Source organism: Lampetra planeri, chromosome 11 (assembly GCF_965212315.1).
Source record: "Lampetra planeri chromosome 11, kcLamPlan1.2.h2, whole genome shotgun sequence".
NCBI classification, from domain to species: Eukaryota; Metazoa; Chordata; class Hyperoartia; order Petromyzontiformes; family Petromyzontidae; genus Lampetra; species Lampetra planeri.
The window spans coordinates 4,048,998-4,069,386 of NC_136117.1; the positions used below are offsets into that span (position 1 = coordinate 4,048,998).

The 20,389-nt window shown below is 51.2% G+C and overlaps 1 protein-coding gene across 1 annotated transcript in view; it reads left to right on the forward strand.

The window, feature by feature from the left end:
• LOC144721221 (dynein axonemal heavy chain 3-like) overlaps positions 1 to 20,389 on the forward strand; it is an 814,808-nt gene that overhangs the window by 170,546 nt on the left and 623,873 nt on the right. The window lies entirely within an intron of this gene.

Below are 20,389 nucleotides of genomic sequence, written 5' to 3' on the forward strand. Positions count from 1 at the left end.
TAAGTGGATACATATCTGCATTTTTCTGAGATGGCATCAAGAGGCTGCAAGCATCTGGCAGACGCATTTTGCTATGTCTGTGTCTGTGGAAGCATCTGCTAAGATGTGTGAGGCCTACAAGGCATATTTCGGCATGCCTGTCAGGGATCAAGACAAACCCTGGGCACCTCATTTCACCTGCGAGCAGTGCAAAAAAAACTCTGGAAGGTAAAATGGACAATTCTTTGCTCGGAATGTTACGTCATAAAATTTGTTTGAAAAAAATTCAATTGTAAAAGTTTTATATTTCTAAATGTTTTTCCATTTTCAATATTATTGAAAAAATATATAATATATGAAAAATGTTGCTAGAATCTCTTACACATTAGTCATGGGTGAAATAAATGTATATTTGGAGGATGTTACAGAGGGGAAAAGAGAGCCATGAAGTTCACTATCCCAAGAATTTGGCAGGAACCGACTGACCACTTAAGCAACTGCTACTTCTGCATGGTGGACCCTTCCAAACGTCGGACTGGCAAGAATGCACCTGCTATCACATATCCGGACGTTCCTTCATCCATCACCCCGGTGCCACACTGACATGAGTTCTCCGTACCCACTCCTCCGGAGAGAGAGCAGCCATCTTTAGAAGAGAGCAGCAAGTCAGAGAGCGAGGAAGACGTTGTAGATCCAGGTGACAATTTCATCGGTGGAGCTGAGAAAAGAAACCCATATTATCCCAACCAAAAAGACTTCAAAGACTTGATCAAAGATCTTAGTCTCACCAAGTCCAATGCCAAGCTTTTGACGTCTAGACTCAAGCAGTGGAACTTGTTGGATAAAAGTGTGCAAGTCGCAGATCAGAGGAAGCGTCACCAACCTTTTGGCAGCTTCTTCACCCATCAAGATGAGCTCTGCTTCTGCCACAATGTGATCAGTCTGTTCGAAGCAATCGGAATCGCCTGTAACCAGAATGAGTAGTGCCTCTTCATTGACAGCTCATCGAGGAGCCTTAAAGCAGTGCTGCTCCATAATGGTAAGAAGTAGCCGTCTCTTCCCGTGGCTCACTCGGTGCACCTCAAAGAGGATTACAACAGAATCAAGACCTTGCTGGACGCCTTGAAGTATGATGAGTACGGCTGGGAGGTCGTCAGATACTTCAAAATGGTGGCATTCCTGATGGGTCTCCAAGGCGGTTTCACCAAGTTTCCCTGCTATCTTTGCCTTTGGGACAGCAGGGACACCAAGGCGCACTACCACAGGTGGGACTGGCCACAGCGGACCGAGTTCTCTGTGAGGATGGAACAACGTCAAGTGGGAGCCACTGGTCGACCCCTGGAAGGTGCTGATGCCACCACTGCACATCAAATTGGACCTTATTAAACAATTTGTCAGAGCTGCAGATAAGGAGTCGGCAGCCTTCAAGTTCCTTCAAGACTTATTCTCGAAGCTGTCTAAGGCAAAGCTCAAAGCCGGTGTCTTCGTCGGACCACAGATAAAGAAGATCCTGGAGTTGAATGAATTCCCCAAGAAGCTCACTAGTAAGGAGAAAGCAGCTTGGAACAGCTTTGTCGCAGTGGTTCGTGGCTTCCTGGGCAATCACAAGGTCGAAAACTATGTGGAGCTGGTTGAGACTGATGAAGAACTACGGCACAATGGGCTGTAGGATTTCCCTCAAAGTCCATATCCCTGATGCTCATCTTGATAAATTCAAGAAGAACATGGGAGCAAAGTCAAAGGAGCAAGGCGAGTGCTTCCACCAATATATACTGGACTTTGAACGCCACTACCAAGGACAGTATAACTAGAACATGGGAGAATACATTTGGGGGCTGATTTACAGTATAATCGTAAATCTCGAAAAACTACTCACTTCTAAATATTTTGTAGTCATTTTTGTATTAATTTAGTATAAATACATGTGAATTTTGATTCATGTTTTTTTTCTTTCTAACTTTATGAAAACAAAAAGACACAAATTTGCCTGTTGTCTCATTGAAAATAGGTAAATTTCAAAATATCACTGTCCTGGTCACAAAAGCAAAGTTTGTGGGGAATAATAGCCATTTTTAAAATACTTTTTAGTCATAAGCAATTACGAAATAACACTTACTACCCTGGAACAAAATTGTGTTACATAGTCGTTGTAGGATGGATTATGATAAGTGTTTGTAGGAGGGCAATACAGTCATTGCATGGCAAGCTTCACCCTTCCTCCCATATTGTAATCTTGTCGTTAACCGTAATGAGCAGGGCTTCATTATTTTACTGAACGAAGATTAAACGCCCTACCCCCGGCTAAACGAGGGATGTTCTCTCGGCGAATTCCCACTTTCTCTCGGTCGTTTTGGAAAAGATCAAGCGACCCTCCTCTGGGTCTTCCTGCGCTGCTCTTTATCTCTGAGCAGAACTCTCTACTTTCGCTATGGAACATTTTTTTGGGTTTTATTATTTTTATTTTACCTGGTAAGGTCCACTGAGGTCTATTTTTTTTCAGAACTGACCTGGCCACAAATTATTGCTCAATGAAGTGGCTAATCACGTGGACATTTATAGCAGCCAAATGTTCTAAGCACATGTTTCTAAATGTGGAGGGGAAAACCAGAGGGCCCGGAGAAAAATGCACGCGACCACGGTGGGGACATACAAACTCCAAATATACAGCAGGCATCAGGGGTCGGGATCAAACTCACGACCTCCTGTATATTAGGCGAGGTAGTTAACATCTTCCCACCATGAGATATTAGATAATTTCTAGCAGTGGTTAATCTCTAACCATGTTAATGGCACAAATCTACTATTGTATTTGGCCCTGTCTTTTATGCATATGTAGTGTCAACGATTCAGAGACAGAGTTTCTAGGAGGCACTTTCTTTATTAACAACTTCACGGTCTCATCCGCATACTCTCCACAGTAGCTTAGCATAGCCTGTACACAACACCAGCCGTCTAACACTGACAGCGCTGACCGAGATAGCCAACTACTATCCTGCAGCACAATATCTAGCAGAGACGTTTAGCGACGAAGGCGACGAGACGAGTCCACTCCCAAGACCGGCAGCCTCGAGCGCCCGCTCTCAGCTCCTTTTATGCTCCCAGCGCGGCCTGGCTCCGCCCTGACCGCGCCTCCCTTCTTGAACCCGCTATCAGGCTCCAGGGGCCTCCAGATGGGGTCCTCCGTGACCCTTACCGTAGTTCCTCTTCCCTGCCAACACACAGCCATGCACACGCTCACCGGCGTGTGTACTATCTGTCCACCACAGTTGCCGCCGTTGTCCACCAGCCGGCGCTATTACCCTACACATATAAGAAACAGCACACATATATACGCACACACGAGTCCATTCCCATGGGCACAGTTAGATGATCGGCAAGTCCCACATGGCGGGGTAGAGTGTGGTTACTCGCGCCTCTACGGGATTGTCTGGCCAGAGTGGATGCCAAACCACCCTCTGGAGGGGCTCTCTCGAGTTCGCTCGACTGGTGGAGACCCCTTCTGTCAGCAGTGGCATGAGCAAGCACTTGCAGGGCTGCACCTTTATCTTCACCACGTTAGTGTGGCTTGTTTGAAATTCGTCTGAGAAACGGCACGAGGCATTTATGGGTCCAAATCCTACAGGCACAGTGTACACAATGTGTATGGCACGGCGGTTAGAATATTGGCAGTGGAACATGTGTCGGCTGTTATTCCTCTGAAGTCGATAGACTAAGTACCACTTTTGAGAGAAGCCACAGCAGATGTGGCACCCTGCGCCAAGCTAGGTAGATTGCAAAAGGTTCGTCGGCAGCTCACGGGAGACTCTAGGTCAGGGGTGGGAAGCCTGCAACTTCGGAGCCGCATGCGGCTCTTTCAGGACTGGCTTAGTGACGTTATTTATGAAGGATCTCTGTCGTATTGTATTCACATTGCATGGCTGCTCTTGAAATATAGAGTTTTTGTTGATCGATTTGGAAAAGAATGGCTCTGCTTGTGATTTTGGTTTGCCGACCACCTGCTTTAGGTCGATACGGGTTTCAGACCAAGATGACTGGCAGATGCATCACCTGTGCTTCCCTATTGTGCCATCGGCGTGCATGAATTACACTCATAATACAAAGGGTGCGTGGAGTAGAACTGGTCCAGGAAGGACTTTGTGCAATTCGTCTGCAATAATTCAGATGATGAGAGACAGGGATTGACCTCCCCAAGTAAAGTCAGAGTTGTGGCAACATCACGGTAAATAGTAAGGAGCATAATTGGTTTATTTTAGGGTTAAAACTTGTAGGTTCAATGCCAATTACTTAACTACAGTTATCCTTCACCACCCAAAATGTGTCTTGCTCATCAACAGTCCGGTTCTCTGAAAAAGCAAAATCAATTGGCACATTTGCCAACGACGTGACAATATGAATTGATTGGCTATGTCGGTGTGGTAGAAGGTTCTAGTTAAGTAAAATGACGATATTACCCAAAATAAATTGTATTATTAATCGTGATGAAGCTCCTGGGAGCCTACGTATAAAATTAAACAGTTTGGAATTTCAGAATTGAATGTGGCAACAAAGTGCAACAATAAGTAGTCAGGAACAGGAGGTTGCGATGTATGTAGAACTTCTTTCGCACCGTATGTAGCCAACCATGGAAATTGGAGGTATGGGGGAAGGGCAGCAAACTAAACACAAAAAGCAGTTATAAAGAAATTATTTTCAATCTAGATGATTTAAAAGTGCATAGCTCCAGTGGCTTCCTAACATCGGAAGGAAGAGCGTTCCAGACGTCCGCAGAAGCGCATCTGAACGCGCGCGATGCGGTGACCATCTTTGTTCGATGGCTAGCCAAAAGCCGCTGCTGTGAGAATGAACGGAGGTCGCTTGGTGATTTATGCTCCTTGACGAGAGTAGGAAGGTGTTGGTGGGACTTGTGCACAGAATGAAACCGGGCAGGTGACTGATATCCCTTTTCCACCGGCACATCCGAGCCAAGCCGGCCCAGTTCCCTCACGGTACAGGTGATTTTCCACTGGCTAATTGCCAAGCTGAGCAGGCAACAAACCGTGAAGCGATGGCCTCAACATACATCTGAATCTGTCTGCAATGGTGAGGTGTGGTTTAATTACAGTTTTAGTGGAATGTATTTTGAATAGATACCTGTCAACCCATACGGTTTACCCATATTCTTATACAGGGAAATTGAGTTTTCAGGTCCATACGGTGTACAGCGTTTTCAATATGGTCAAAACAAATTCTGTCTGTTTGTGTTTCTCCCTTGTGATGGTACTTTGTAGGATAGGCGTTGAGATTTATAAGGGAATGAGGTGACCAATAAGGTCTCAATTGGTCTGTATTAAGGTAGGTACTGATAAGAGGTTGATAGGTATGTGAATATGTTTATTTATTTGATTTGCTCTGGATGGAAACTGTTGTTTTAGTTGGACAATATTATGGAAACCACACTTTGTCAAACTGCACTCCAAGGCTCACATCGATAATCATTTTTTGTAGCCCTGAGAGCTCGGCTTGGCCATGTCATGTGAAATAAACGACATTTAGTTTTTTTCTGAATTGGTTGATTTTGCTGAGTTGCCAAATGGATCACAAGGCACAAATAACTAAACAAACTAAACTCAACACATCCGTCAATAATGCTGTGCTATGTCGATTAAGGCCAGAGTGTCATTAATGGACGGGTTCATTTTTGTTGTTGTGTGCAATTGAGTTTTGCGGCAGCCATCGATGATGCAAGCTCACGCCATCCAACTTTCTGCACATGAGCACCTCGATTTGTCTCGTTGTTTGACCAGGGGGTGAACCCAACGCTCTCAGCGTCACCAGCTACAGCACTCTGCCATGACCGCCCAGAAGCACCCAGCCTCCTCATTCTAGATGCACATTGCACCGTCATATCTAAGTAACAATCGTACATTAAAATAAGTGCTTTGATGTTAGGGGTTACAATGATGAAAAATAAATTACGTAATAGCGTCCGCCTCCGCATTCCTTTGATAGATGCTACTCTTAAAAGCTCTTTTGACTGCTCCGTCGTATTAAACCACGTATAAATACGCCGCACACAGAATAATGTGCGAATGATAAAGGCACCGCTCTGCCGTAACGTAGCACTTTACCTTTCTTTTTTTTCACGTCATGCCAAACGGGACGTCTGCTTTCAACGCCAAAAAAAATAAATCCCTCGCAGCACAAAAAATGTAAATGAAGACAACGAATCAGAAGGAGGAGAGAGGGGGGGAAATATAAAAAAAATAAGCGGGAATCAAAGGCGCTGAGCTCTGTTGCGCAGCCATGAAAAGCCTCCCAATATATCACAGGCGGCTTCTCACTTTGTTAAGTGTCCCTCGTTTAATGGATCCAGTCGCTAATAAATAATGACAGCGATTAACAGGGACGGACCGCTTTGTGCAGTTCACGTCGGTAAATGAAAAGCCGTCTTTAATGAATAATTGATGAAGTCACTTGGCCAACTGCGGTAATAGAAAGTCAGTCTTGCTTAGTCTTATCAGCACTGGGAAATTGCCTGCGACCTTTTGTGTGACTGGCTTTCATAATTAGCACATTCTAACAGGAATCCAGGAGAGTAGAATTTTTTTTCGTTGTGCGCTAGCAGGGTGCGAGCTTAGACGCCGGGCATAGCGAGAAACGAGATTCCTCTTTGTTATTATTATTGAGGCTTTTTTTTAAGGCGCAGCACACCCAACAAAGGGATTCAGTGGCGCCGTACCGTAAAATGTATACCAATAAAAACTGCTTCTCCAGTTTGCCTCGCATACCGTAGAACATACGGAGGTATTAGTTTATTTCTAAATTGTGAGAATCGCAGCGGTCATGTGTAGTTCTTCAGGCAGAGCGTTCCGAATCTGAGGGCCAAAGAACCGAAAAAGGCCGAGTTCCTAAACGTTTTTTTTTACGACAGAGTGGTTGATGGAGGAACGTGGCTGTGTTCGGACCCTCAGGCTGCTGGAACAAGGACTGTGAGGATTGTGCGTTGTGCGTTCATTTAGGAAAAGTCACAATCAGGCACGCGACAGAATGCCTGCTGAGACGCCCCTTTCGCCCTTGCGTGCATGTGTGTGTGTTAGTGGGTGGTAAATTGAAAACATCCACACATTTACTGCAGTTTGCGAAAAATGACACCGTGAAACATTGATTGAACAATCAGGCCAGAGTCAGTATTGATTAAGAGCAAGTTTTTGAGCATTGCTATATTCATAGATTTAGTTTTCCCGTTCCAAGCATTTGTATTCGTTTTTTTACACTTCACAGCAGTGCGGGCTTTGTGCATTTACAGCCGTCTTCGTGTCTCGGGGGTAGCTGTGTCAGCTGAAGGAATTATTCACAATGCGCCCCGATAAAGCGTTATTGTCGATTTGCGCGACCGAGAGCGCTTTTTTGCGAACGTGGCGGCGATTGTGCGCTCTGTGTGCAGTGTGCCGATGATTCCTTCGCGCTTTAAACGTAATTGCATGTTTATATAAATTGCGGTTTACGTGAGGCGCTCTTAATTGCTGTTGCAGTCCCGCCTATCCCCCCGCCTCCCCCCCATTTTCCAAAGAGATTCCATGCACGCTCACAACTGGGTATCCCGCAGCAATCAACACACCAGGAGTTTCTGCCAAAGTCAATGAACGTTCGCTTTGCCTGCAGACAGCTATTTGAAATGTTGTGAGAGGCATTGAAGTCAAAATATATCTCCGCGCAAATGAGTATTGGCGGCGGATATTGCACATTCTTTTTTTGTGCGGTGGGGTCCAGACTCGCCGCAGGACACATCAGTGGGTACTGGACAAAAGTGTTTGCTTATTTTATTGACCCCGTAAGGATGATGGCCTGAGGCAATGACAAACTCCGTGATCTGAACTTGTAACATCTCAAATGTGAGTCCAGTAATGTTGTCAATAATTTCACATTCCCATGTATTGAAGCGAATCGCTGCATAAGATGACCACTGTAGACGTCCCACAAAGCGATACAAATTTTATCGACCCAAATTACATGTATAACATGAAATAGACGCGTGAGATATATATGTATATGCAATCCAACTGGATGGCGCAGTGGCAAGACTGCCGGGCTAATCGGGCGAGCAAGTTGCGTTTTCAAATCTAAGTCAGGCGTCCAATCCTCCCATCATCCTTCCGGAGAAAACACAATGGAGAACCATATTGCGGGAAAGTCAACCAGTGCTCGTCCTGTGCAAAGGCCGATGCTTACCAGGATAATGTGGCATTTCCACTTCTTCTGCCTCAAGACCACCAAATGGAGACGAATATTGTTCAGCACTAAATTGTAGGACAATTTAAATTCACTTCACACGTAGAATGGTAATGTAGTGAGTCCAACTGAGTCGCAGACGTTGTTCCTTTTAGAGGCAACACATTTTTTGTAACGGGTAACACAAAGGAGTAACTGCCCCTTCACCAGATACAGCCTAGGGTGGTGACCACCCAGATAACTACGCTATACAGAGGAGCTACGAAGGGTCGGTCCCTCAATCGGGTCCGCGACCACGTGTTTGCCTCCTCGGACATAGAGCTTCTAGTTTGAGATGTAGAGCTTCAGCTGGTGGAAGTGGAGCTTCAGCTTGTGGAATGCAGCGACCTCGGTTCCTCTCAGGGACCCGCCTTATATGCCCCCACGGGTCGGGGCCGCTCCGCCCCTAGCCCTGCCCGCCTTCTGGAGCCTTCTAGCTCCCCCTCGATCCCTCTCGAGAGCTCTCCTTGGACACGTGATCACCCCTAGTCCCTCCACTTGGGGGCCTCTCTGTGGACACTCTAGACCACGTGTCTGCAGAGTCAACCAGAGTGCCATGGCCCGGGGCAATCCTGTCCTTGGGCTGACACTCTTCCACTCCCCCTCGTGGGAGACCGCACTGCACGCTATGCGTGGTGCCCACGCTATCCCAGCGGTCACCAAGCCCCGCTGTTGGTACTACACCCTCCACGGGGTGTACTCGATGACAATGCATCGCACGCCACGGCCCTTCTGGGCCGGCACCATACAGTGACATCCCTGATGTCACTACATCACCCCCCCCTTCGTAACATCCAGCTGTCCCAGCTGTCAACTCCCCCTGCAACGAACAATTTAAGTGAAATGCAAGGAAAAAAACAGTGTGCCTCAACAATTAACAGGAACAACAATAAATACCCCAACCCACCTGTACAAAAATTATACTATCCACAAATGTAAAAAACCCGCAGGGAGAAGGGTGAGAACCAACAAACCCATAACAACAACAACCAACAACAATAAATAACGCGTAACACCTCGGGATCCCCTCCACCACCACACCTCCCACCTTCACCGTGTAACAACGCACGTGAGCTCAATAATCAGCCAATGACTGCCACGACACAACGGGTGCGACAAGCAACTGACGGCATGGGAGCGTGTGTGCAAGGGAATCACGAAAAACGAGTCTTTGAGCGAGTGCGTGATGCTGGGCCCCCAGGGGAGGTGGGCTCGCTCACCCTGGAGGACCCGGTGGGAATGCGTAATTGTTCCGCTGAACCCGGCTCATCATGAACAGCAGTAGGCCAGGTCGACGGATCCACCGCTCTCGAAGCCCGCGAAGTCGGCATGCGCGGCCGTTCAGGGGATGTTAGGTGTGAATCGCTTCACCCGGGACCAACTGCAGTGGGCACACACCCCGGGTCACCGGATGCACTCGACATTCGGCCCCAGCGATATGGAGATGAGATGAATTTGCGCGGCGCGATAACCGGTTCCAGGCGAGAGGGATGGATAAAACAAGATTCATCCACATCCCGGGATCGTCGTGTGCAAGGTTCAGCACCCGCATCCCTGATAACGCCCCCTTCCGGACGTGCCAGCGACGCATGAGCCAACACCGTACCCTCCCGGATGACCATGGTGTCCAACCCAGAATTAAGAACCTGAATAAAAGGTTCCTGGTCGTCGGACACCAATTTCTGAGCTACAACTCTGTTCCCTGTAGCACCCAATTTGTGCAGCTTTTGCAAGTGGAGGGGAACAAACACCTGCACCGTAGCATTGGCTGCACACAACCGGGTAGGGGAAGGCAAAAATGCCACACGACGTCCGGATGGCAATTCCAAACAGCCGCGGTAAATGCAGATTTCCAATGGCATCCTACCAAGGAAATCAGTTCCAAGTAAACACGGAACAGTCAGGGACGTGGAGACAAAAATGTGTCCTGACAAGCTAACGTCAGCAATGCGCACCTCGGCCGTTATCCGACTGACGATACCCAATGAGCCGCCATAGGCTGCGACACACGACGCATCGACAGGGTCTAGGGGGCAAAATGTTGAAAATCAGTTCCGAAATTATAGTTACCCCAGTCGCCACCACCCCGAGTCGACGTGTATGCCACAAGGGGCTCCGCTCCATCCGGTGACCCCGGCTCCGTGCGGGACACTGCACAAGTCACCAGCGCCCTGTCCCGATGTAGAAGTTGCTGGGCTCGGACGCACTTGGCGACTTTGTGGTGGCATGTCCGCCGGAGGCTCGTAAATGGACGCCAACCGGTCGACGGCATGTGTGAGGGTGGATCTCTCCGGTGGCGGGATGGCGAGAAACGCTGCAAGGGCGTCGTCATCAAGGGTGACAGGTAGCGCCCGCAGCGCCTTCATCTCCAACCACCCCACCAAGCCGGCGTTCGTGAGGAACTGCCGCTTGAAGGCCACCCAGTCGCCACTAGTAACCGTGTAGTCTTTTAACAAAGGGAGGCTAACATTGGAGAGCCGGGCTGTCCCTCGGCGCCGACGGTGCGTCTTCAATTTTGGCGGGCTGAGCGCTCCGCGCCGTTGATAAAATAGCGGCCAAATGCGCGAGTTTCCTGCCCATTGTGAAATGGCAGCGGAGTCGCCATCCATGAGCGGCATCGCCGCTCCCTCGTTCGCCGGCGAGACCGTGAGGCTAAACTCCGCGAGGAGCGAAGTCGCCATGTGGAGGAGCTCCGCGAGTCGATTGTGCGCCTCCCGGATGGCGCCCTGCTCCACTGGCAGCGTCTCCCCCATACCCACTAGAGCTGTATGCTGCACGAGGTCCTCGTCCTCGCCGTCCGACGCCCAGGTACGTGGTTTGCGACGCGTAGGGATAGTCTACAGCTAGCTGAATTACTAGCGTGTTGGCCATTTCCGACATCAGTAGTGAGTCCAACTGAGTCGCAGACGTTGTTCCTTTTAGAGGCAACACATTTATTTGGAACACGTAACACAAAGGGGTAACTGCCCCTTCACCAGATACAGCCTAGGGTGGTGACCACCCAGCTAACTACACTATACAGAGGAGTTACTGCTATGAAGGGTCGGGCCCTCACTCGGGTCCACGACCACGTGTTTGCCTCCTCGGATGTAGAGCTTCCAGCTTGAGATATAGAGCTTCAGCTGGTGGACGTGGAGCTTCAGCTTGTAGAATGTAGCAACCCCGGTTCCTCTCAGGGACCCACCTTAGATCCCCCTACGGGTCGGGGCTGCTCCGCCCCTGGCCCCGCCCACCTTCTGGAGCCTTCTAGCTCCCCCTCGATCCCTCTCGAGAGCTCTCCCCGGACACGTGATCACCCCCTAGTCCTCCCACCTAGGGGCCTCTCTGTGGACACTCGAGATCACATATCTGCAGGGTCAACCAGAGTGCCTTGGCCCGGGGCAACCTGGGCTGACACTCTCCCGCTCCCCCTCGTGAGAGACCTTAATGCATGCCACGCATGGTGCCCGCGCTATCCCAGCGCTCACCAAGCCCCGCTAGGGCTGGTACTACTCCCACCACGGGGTGTACGCGATGATGGAACATCGCGTGCCACGGCCCTTCCGGGCCGGCACCATGCAGTGACATCCCCGATGTCACTACAGTAACAATAAATACACAGTGGCAATTATTCACCTCGGCGAGGGTGGCAAGTTTCTTCTCAGGAGGCTCCTGCATGGGCATGTATTGCCAGTCCTGTTATTAGTGAGGGATTGAGAATCAGAATCAAAGTGTATATTTATCCTGAAAAAATCCGATGAGCTTTGAAGCTTTTTTTCACAGAAATCCAGATTGGATCCACGTGGGAAGAAAACTGTATGGCCTGTAGAAAACCTACGCATGAAGGTGGTGTTGCGCTCAAAGCTCCGCACAGATAGAGTCAAGAATAAATCGCTGTACTGCCACCTCCTGAACACTTTGCAGCCCAAGCCTGCAATTCCTTGCATTCCCAATCAGATTTGAAGGTCGGTGGGTGTATTTAGTGATATTTGGCCATAGGCAAATAGAAAATAAGTGGAGCTTCATAAATCATGAACATAGCAGCGAATGAAGATCACGATAATTGCAACAAATGACACTGAACAGCAATGCTTAGTATGCCAGTGGTTGGCTCTTCGCTCTGTGTATTAGCAGGGGCGACGCCTGTTGTTACAACTTAATTTGCAAACAATACCCCACTTAATAAGATTACTATTGCCCTCAGAAATCATAATTAGTTTGATAAAATAAATATACATGGTGGCCCAAAGGTCAGGTTACATTGGGTTATTTCATTTATTTTAACACTGGAATTCACAAATTTGTATTGTTTATTAAGGGAATGTTGCGTCTATATTAATCTCCAGTTTTCTTCTTGTGGAGGTCACCCCAAATCCGTCGTTTACAAAAACTCGACCAAGAATCCCGAGTGAATTTGAACAAAACAGAATTCATAAATGTTCAAATATTGCAGCTGTAAACTTAAAAAAAGTCTTAGTATTTTCAAAAGGAAACTTCATGCATGTGTAATAAACGACTGGACCACGATGTCTGGCTCAGTGTCCTTTATTCGGTTCGTGCTGTACACCCACACGGCTGTCTTTACTCTGTAGCTTCTCCACGGTGCTGACTCCAATGTCGGCCCGATCCACAACAGCAGCTCCGCTGCTGTTTCTCTCACACAGCCCCCCTTGGCTGTACTCGCTGCAACTCCTCTCCCTCCGCAGCTCTGACAGCCTCTTGCTGTCTCTCTCTCTCTCCGCAGCTCCTCCTGGCAGCCACACCGCTGCCTCTAACATGCAGCCCTCTCTCTCTCTCTCTCCGCAGCTCCTCCTGGCAGCCACACCGCTGCCTCTAACACGCAGCCCTTCTGGCTGTCTCCTCTGCAGCTGCACACCACTCCGCAGCTTCCTCTTATCTTCGGGGTTGGCCCCCGATGGCCGTCGGCGCCCCCCCCTCTCCACACTCGCCCGCGTGGCCTCACTCTTTTCCGCTCACACCCCGACTGACTTCCCCTTCCGGTTTACCCGCTTAAGGACCCGAACCTTCCACCCACGTCACATGACTCCACCCCCCGTGACGTCACATCCGGAAGGTCGCTTACGCCCGCATTACACCACCCTCCCCCGTAGAAAAATCCCAGCCGACCTCGGCTGACCACTAGCAAATCGTAATGCGGCGAACCGAGCTTCCCCCCCTAAAGGACACTAAGCATACAATGTAACAGCAAGAACAACAACAACAACGCAATTAACATCAACGAACGTACAAAAGCATGCAATAAATACAACTGTAAGAAAAAAAATAACAAGACAGCAACAATCAACGAAACGTAAGCGATTTGGAACGTGTGCGGGTCGCCGGCCCGTCCCGGACGGTCGGCGGCCCACTCGCAGAACGGGAACGCGATGAAAGTCGAGGAATGACAGGGGGTAATCCCCCTGTCGCAGCTGGAAGTCCACCGACGTCCCGTGTCCCTAAAGAGTTAGTCTTGGGCTTGTCCTGTGACCGTGCCCGCAGCTGGGTCGGAAGGGCTGCAGGGCTCGAAGGTCCCGCAGACCTGGCAGGCGTCCTCCGAGCAGGGCCCCTCGTCCCCCGCAATGTCACGGCCGGCCTGTCTGGAACAGGTACGACAGGCGCTCTAGCAAGATCAATGGACGCAGGCAGGGAAGAGTCAGCAGCAACAGACCCCGGCAAGGCAACATTGGGGGATGACGCATCATGTAAGGGAGCAACATATGGTTTCAAGCGCGACGTATGCACAACCCAGCGACGAGACCCAATCTGGACGCATGCTGACTGTGGGTTGGGAACCGCAATGAGGCGTACGGGACCATGCCAGGGTTTGTGCAATTTCGGCGAGGTCCCCGGACGTACCTGTGGACAATGAAGCCAGGCTAGGTCCCCAACCTTCCAAGGGCACTCCCCCTCAGACCGTCGCGCATATCGCTCGTTCCGGGCCTGGGCTTTGGCCGTAGCCACGCGGGCATTCTCCCGCGCCTCCGTGACTCGGCGAACCGTGTCCTGAATGTATTCAGGAAGTGGTTTACGAGGTCCCTTCACCCCAGTTCCCAATTGCACATCCACCGGCGGCACGTTTTCCCGACCATACATAAGGTAAAACGGCGAATATCCTGTAGCCGCATGAGGCGTCATCCTGTACGCCGAAAGCACCCCGGGGATGTGCAGATCCCAATCTGATTGTTGTTCACTCACGGTATGGCAAAGCATGGCAGACAATGTCCTGTTCAGCCGTTCAACCATACCATCCGTCTGCGGATGGTATGGGGATGTCCGTACTTTCTTAGTCCCAAGGCCCGCGCACACTTCCGCCAATAATTTAGAAGAGAAATTCCTGCCCTGGTCCGTGAGGAGTCTCTCAGGCGCCCCCTTATCCATAATATACCCAAACAAAAAGGCGTCGGTAATGGCCGCGGCCGACTGATCGGGCAACGGCCAGGCCATCGGCCAACGGGAGAGGTACTCAACCCCTACCAGCAAATATTTATTACCCCTCGCCGATGGTGGAAAAGGTCCCAATATGTCCAGTGCCACCAATTCATTGACTCGAGACACCTGAATCGACTGGAGAGGCGGCACGTAAGGATGTTTCGGCGGCTTACGTCGTGCACACGCAGGGCACGCGCGCACGTGCCCTACGATATCTGTCGCCATGCCGTGCCAAAAATAATGACGTTGCAACGTCAACAAGGTCTTCTGCACCCCTAAATGTAAGAGAGTGTCACAATGGAGGGTTCTAATCAACTCGAATCGCAAGGACGTTGGTACCACCAGGCGCCAACGTTCCTGGAACCCCTCCCGCCACATAAGCAGACCATCTCGGAGAGCGGTTTGCGGCCCCATAGCCGTACTCGGACTCCCATTGTCCCTAGCAGACCGCTTCCGCAAGGACACCAATGACTCATCCATCATCTGTTCCCGGATCCAGACAGACCGCGGCAGATTCAAAACCCCGTCAGCCGGTCCCGGTTCCATCGGAGTGTCCGACTTCTCGACGGCCAACGTAAGCGGCTGAGGGGGGTTTGGAATCGGCGAACACCTATGCGTCCCCGACTCACATTTGCAAGGGGCGCGCCGCGGTAATCTGGAAAGTGCGTCAGCGTTCGCATGGCGCACTCCCTTCCGATGTTGAATTTGGAAGGAAAATTCCTGTAGCATGTCCAACCAACGTGCCAACTGTCCGGATGGCTGGTCAATTTTAAGGGCATATTGCAAGGCCGCATGATCCGTATGCACAATAAAAGAACGACCGTAGAGGTATGGTCGAAATTGCCGTAGGAAAAATACAACCGCCAATAGTTCTCTGCGAGTGACACAGTAGCGGGTTTCCGCAGGAGACAAGACTCGGCTACCATACGCCACGACACGCTCTACACCCCCTTTAGACTGTGATAACACCGCCCCAATACCTGTGTCACTCGCGTCCGTATCAAGAATGAATGGGTGATCGAAATCGGGATAATCCAATGTTGGGGCCGTGGCCAATAGATCACGCAGACTCCGAAAGGCCGCCTCCTCCGGCTGTCCCCAAACAAACTTCCGTCCTTTACCCGTAAGGAGATGCAAGGGCCTCGCAATCGTCGCAAAACCCGGCACAAATCTTCGGTAATACGAGGCAAATCCCAAAAACCGCCGAACATCCCCCACGGTGGCCGGAGTCGGCCAATCCCGGACGCACGCCGTCTTTTCCGGATCCGTGGACACTCCCTCGGCACTCACAATGTGCCCCAAATAGCGGACGGACCGTTGCAGTAGGTGACATTTCTTTGGTTTGAATTTCAATTTGGCAGAACGCATCCTCGTGAACACTGTCTCCAGCCGCGTCAAATGTTCATCAAATGTGCGGCTGAAGACAATAATATCGTCCAAATATATAAGACACGTCTCCCACTGCAACCCCGTCAAAACGAGCTCCATCAATCTTTGAAATGTAGCAGGAGCCGCATTCAATCCCATCGGGAGACAGTTGAATTGAAATAACCCCTGCGGCGTACGGAATGGGGTTTTCTCCCGTGAGGACTCGTCAAGGGGAAGCTGCCAAAATCCCGAAGAGAGGTCCAGTGTGGAAAAGAACTTAGCCCCCGACAATGCGTCGAGGGAGTCATCCATACGCGGCAGGGGGTACGCATCTGCCACCGATATCTTATTCAATTTGCGGAAATCAACACAAAATCGCAATTTGCCATCCTTCTTCTTAACCAAGACGACTGGAGCGCCCCATGGGCTGTTAGATGGCGATATAATGTCCGCAGCCAACATGTCTTCCACTGCCCCCCGTACGTGTTCTCGCTCCGCAGGACTCATCCGATGCGAATTTAATCGAATAGGGGCAGCATCGCCCGTCTCAATGTGATGGTAAAGCAACGAAGTGCGGCCCAAATCCAAATCATCGGAGCTGAACACATCGGAATATGTCAACAACAATTTACGCAGCGCACCACGTTGCTCCATGGACAGGGAAGAATTTTCGTCACATAAATGAGCAACCCAACGATCATCCGAACTCCTTGGCTCGGAAACCCCAGCAACAACTCCCCGGCTATGTGGACAATCATGGGTCGCAAACGCCGTAGTGGCATGTGCCACAACCGTACCGGCCGGGACACGGACGTTTTCTCCCCCCGCATTAAGCACCTGTAAAAACGGTAATTGATCCGGCCGGACGATGGTCTGTGCCCCCACTAACGCCAACCCGGTTGTTATCGCGGCGGACGGTGACAACAAGACCCCTACTGCTCCTAGCCGATCAGGCAGGGGCTTCCGATACCGCAAGGGTATAAGCATCTGTGTACCAGGTGGGATGTCCACAGATGCGACGGACAGCGCCTGCACTTGTACGGCCGAAGCAGGTCGCCCCCAGGGCGACGGCAGAAACGAGATTTGACGGCCCCCCGGCAGTTCAATACAATTCTCATTGATTTTGATCAAAATGGGCATCTTAGCCAAAAAATCGGTGCCTAACAAACAAGGAACCGCCAAAGATCTCGATATCAACACAACACCCGAGGCCGACACATCCCCAATAGATATCTTAGCATCCACCTGACCCACGATACCCATGCTACCCCCGTTGGCAGCGACGCACGACCCATAAACCGGACGCACAGCCCCCGGCGGGATGCCCAACAGATGAAAAATGACATCCGAAATAATAGTCGCAGACGCGCCGGAGTCGACCAAAATGCGTACGTCTACCCCTTGTATAGACCCCGGTACAGTGGACGAGCCCGTAGCGGCCGCGACGACTCTCCGTGCCAACTTGCGCCATTGCGTGACCGAGCGACAAGGCCCCGTCGAAGGGCATGCTTTAACCACAACGTTAGGATGGCGCAACGACGGTGATGGGTGAGGTGTAAAGCCTTGCCGAGTGTCTGGTGCGTGCCGACATGCCTGTTTCGGAGGATCTTTAGCCGACTTGACCGGTGCCGAGGCCTCCTGCTGCGGCGGAGCCGGGAAGCGGGCCCAGCAGTCTCTGGCGTAGTGGCCCCTACGCCCGCAGCGGAAACATTCGGCCTCGTTGCGCCGAAGCGCAGGCCTCGCCTCCTGACGGCCCCGTTCTGGTAGCGCCGCGCGCGGTCTCGGCCCGCCGCGTCCCGTCCATGGAGCGGAGGCGGCCGTCAGTTGTTGAGGGCCCCGGTCATCCGGAACATAGACAGCCTGCGCAGGGTTCCACCCCAGCGCATCCCCTTCTTTGACGGGCCCCCCCGTCCACGCCGTCACTTGTTTCCAGCGACGGAGGTTGAATTGCGCATCGAGACACTTAGCAGCCGTCCGGGAAGTTAGCTTCTCATGCCCACACACAGGCATGGGGATCCCTAGATCCCGAGACAGCTCCAACATTTTCCCTAATATGAGAGGCTCGAGCAGGTCCTGTGGCGTCTCAGGATAAGCTGCCATGGCCAGCTCCAGCACCGCACCCCTGAACGCCACGGGCGACTCCTCTGGTGCTCGTTGTCGTTGAGCGAATCGCCGATGCGCATCATCTGGTGGCTCATAAGCATCGGCCATTTCTTGAAAAACACCACATAAAGTTGCCTTCTTATCGGTCGTTATGGAACGGAAGAATCGGACAGATTCGTCGTCCAGGAGAGTCGGCAACACCTCCAAAGCCTCCGCATCGGTCCATCTTGCTGTGCGTACCGCCGCCAAGAAGCGGCAGGCGAACGCGCTCCAGTCCCCACCGACGGAAAATTCTTTAACCGTTGTAAGGTGGCGACTCCGACTCCTCTTCCCGCCGTCTTCCAATGGTGGTGGTTGTGATGGCAAATTCAAAATGGCGTCGGCCCGCGGCGTGGCCAAGATGGCGGTTTGGCGCCACGGAGCGCGCAAAATGGCGGCCTCTTGCCGCGTGGGCAATGGCGGCGGCAGGACAGGCAACGTGGCGGCCCGCGGAGCACCACTTGCATCATCCATCGTCCCTGGCGCGACGAGATGGCATAGATGCGCCAGGACGTCCTTAAGTGCCTCCAGTTGTACCGCCATCGCTTGCCATCGTTGATCCGCGTCTGATGATGTCGACGGACCCGCCACCGCGCCAACATCCTCCACTCCCGTTCCCGTGGTCGCCTCAGCCGGGCTCTCCTCCACCACCCCAACAGGATCCGTGGTTGGAGGGAGTTCGTCGTCGTCGGACGAAGAAGCCGATGCAGGCGCCGGATTAACTTTCTTCCTCACTTGTTTCGACATGCCGTTGCACTTCCGACACCAGTGTAATAAACGACTGGACCACGATGTCTGGCTCAGTGTCCTTTATTCGGGTCTTGCTGTACACCCACACGGCTGTCTTTACTCTGTAGCTTCTCCACGGTGCTGACTCCAATGTCGGCCCGATCCACAACAGCAGCTCCGCTGCTGTTTCTCTCACACAGCCCCCCTTGGCTGTACTCGCTGCAACTCCTCTCCCTCCGCAGCTCTGACAGCCTCTTGCTGTCTCTCTCTCTCTCCGCAGCTCCTCCTGGCAGCCACACCGCTGCCTCTAACATGCAGCCCTCTCTCTCTCTCTCTCCGCAGCTCCTCCTGGCAGCCACACCGCTGCCTCTAACACGCAGCCCTTCTGGCTGTCTCCTCTGCAGCTGCACACCACTCCGCAGCTTCCTCTTATCTTCGGGGTTGGCCCCCGATGGCCGTCGGCGCCCCCCCCTCTCCACACTCGCCCGCGTGGCCTCACTCTTTTCCGCTCACACCCCGACTGACTTCCCCTTCCGGTTTACCCGCTTAAGGACCCGAACCTTCCACCCACGTCACATGACTCCACCCCCCGTGACGTCACATCCGGTAGGTCGCTTACGCCCGCATTACACATGCATTAATATTAACGGAAGCCAGTTTTTAACATTTGTTAAAATAAATGAAAGAACCCTATGTGTCCTAACTTTTGGGCCACCCAGTGTGTGTAATGTCTTTTTTTTCTCACAGAAAAGAAAGAGTTGAAATTTAGAGGCAGCTGGTCCTGTGAAGATTGTACTCTTCCTCATTATAGAGACGAGATTATGCTCTTGAAATTTCACGGTCAGTCCAGCCCCACGACCCCGAGGACCTCACTGTGCCACTCAGAGGCCACGTCCACGTTTGCACTTCCTCCTGTGAATGCAAACTCCCCCACACTCAGTTTACCACGTAGCAGGCTTTCGCAGACCAATATCATCCATAATGGAGGTTATTTTGGGTTAGATCGCGTAAATATATAAATGTGTCGTTAAAACCCGCCACCACCCGACACAGCCAACTAGTAAGGGTTGTCACGTAAACAGAACGTGGACAATTCGTCACTAGTACAGCACATCGGTGTGTTGGAGAGCCAAGGCACAACATTTGCAATCTGAGTACGATGTTTCGCCAGGAATTATAACCAGCTTCGTCAGGCGACAGCCAGATTTGTGGAGAAATCTACCTGTTTCGTTCCTTATATAGTTGTAATTACTGGCGAAACATCGTACTCAAATTGTAAATGTTGTTGCTTGGCTCTCTAACACACCGGTGTGCTGTACTAATGACGAATTGGCACGTTCTGTTTACGTGACAACCCTTACTAGTTGGCTGTGTCGAGTGGTGGCGGGTTTTAACGACACATTTTTATATCCCCCATACTCGTCCACACGGTCCGGTGACTGCGTACGACGACATCATATCCCAAGGTGAAATGATCTGGTTTGGAAAAGCGAGTCGCCACAACTCGCGCGCCTCA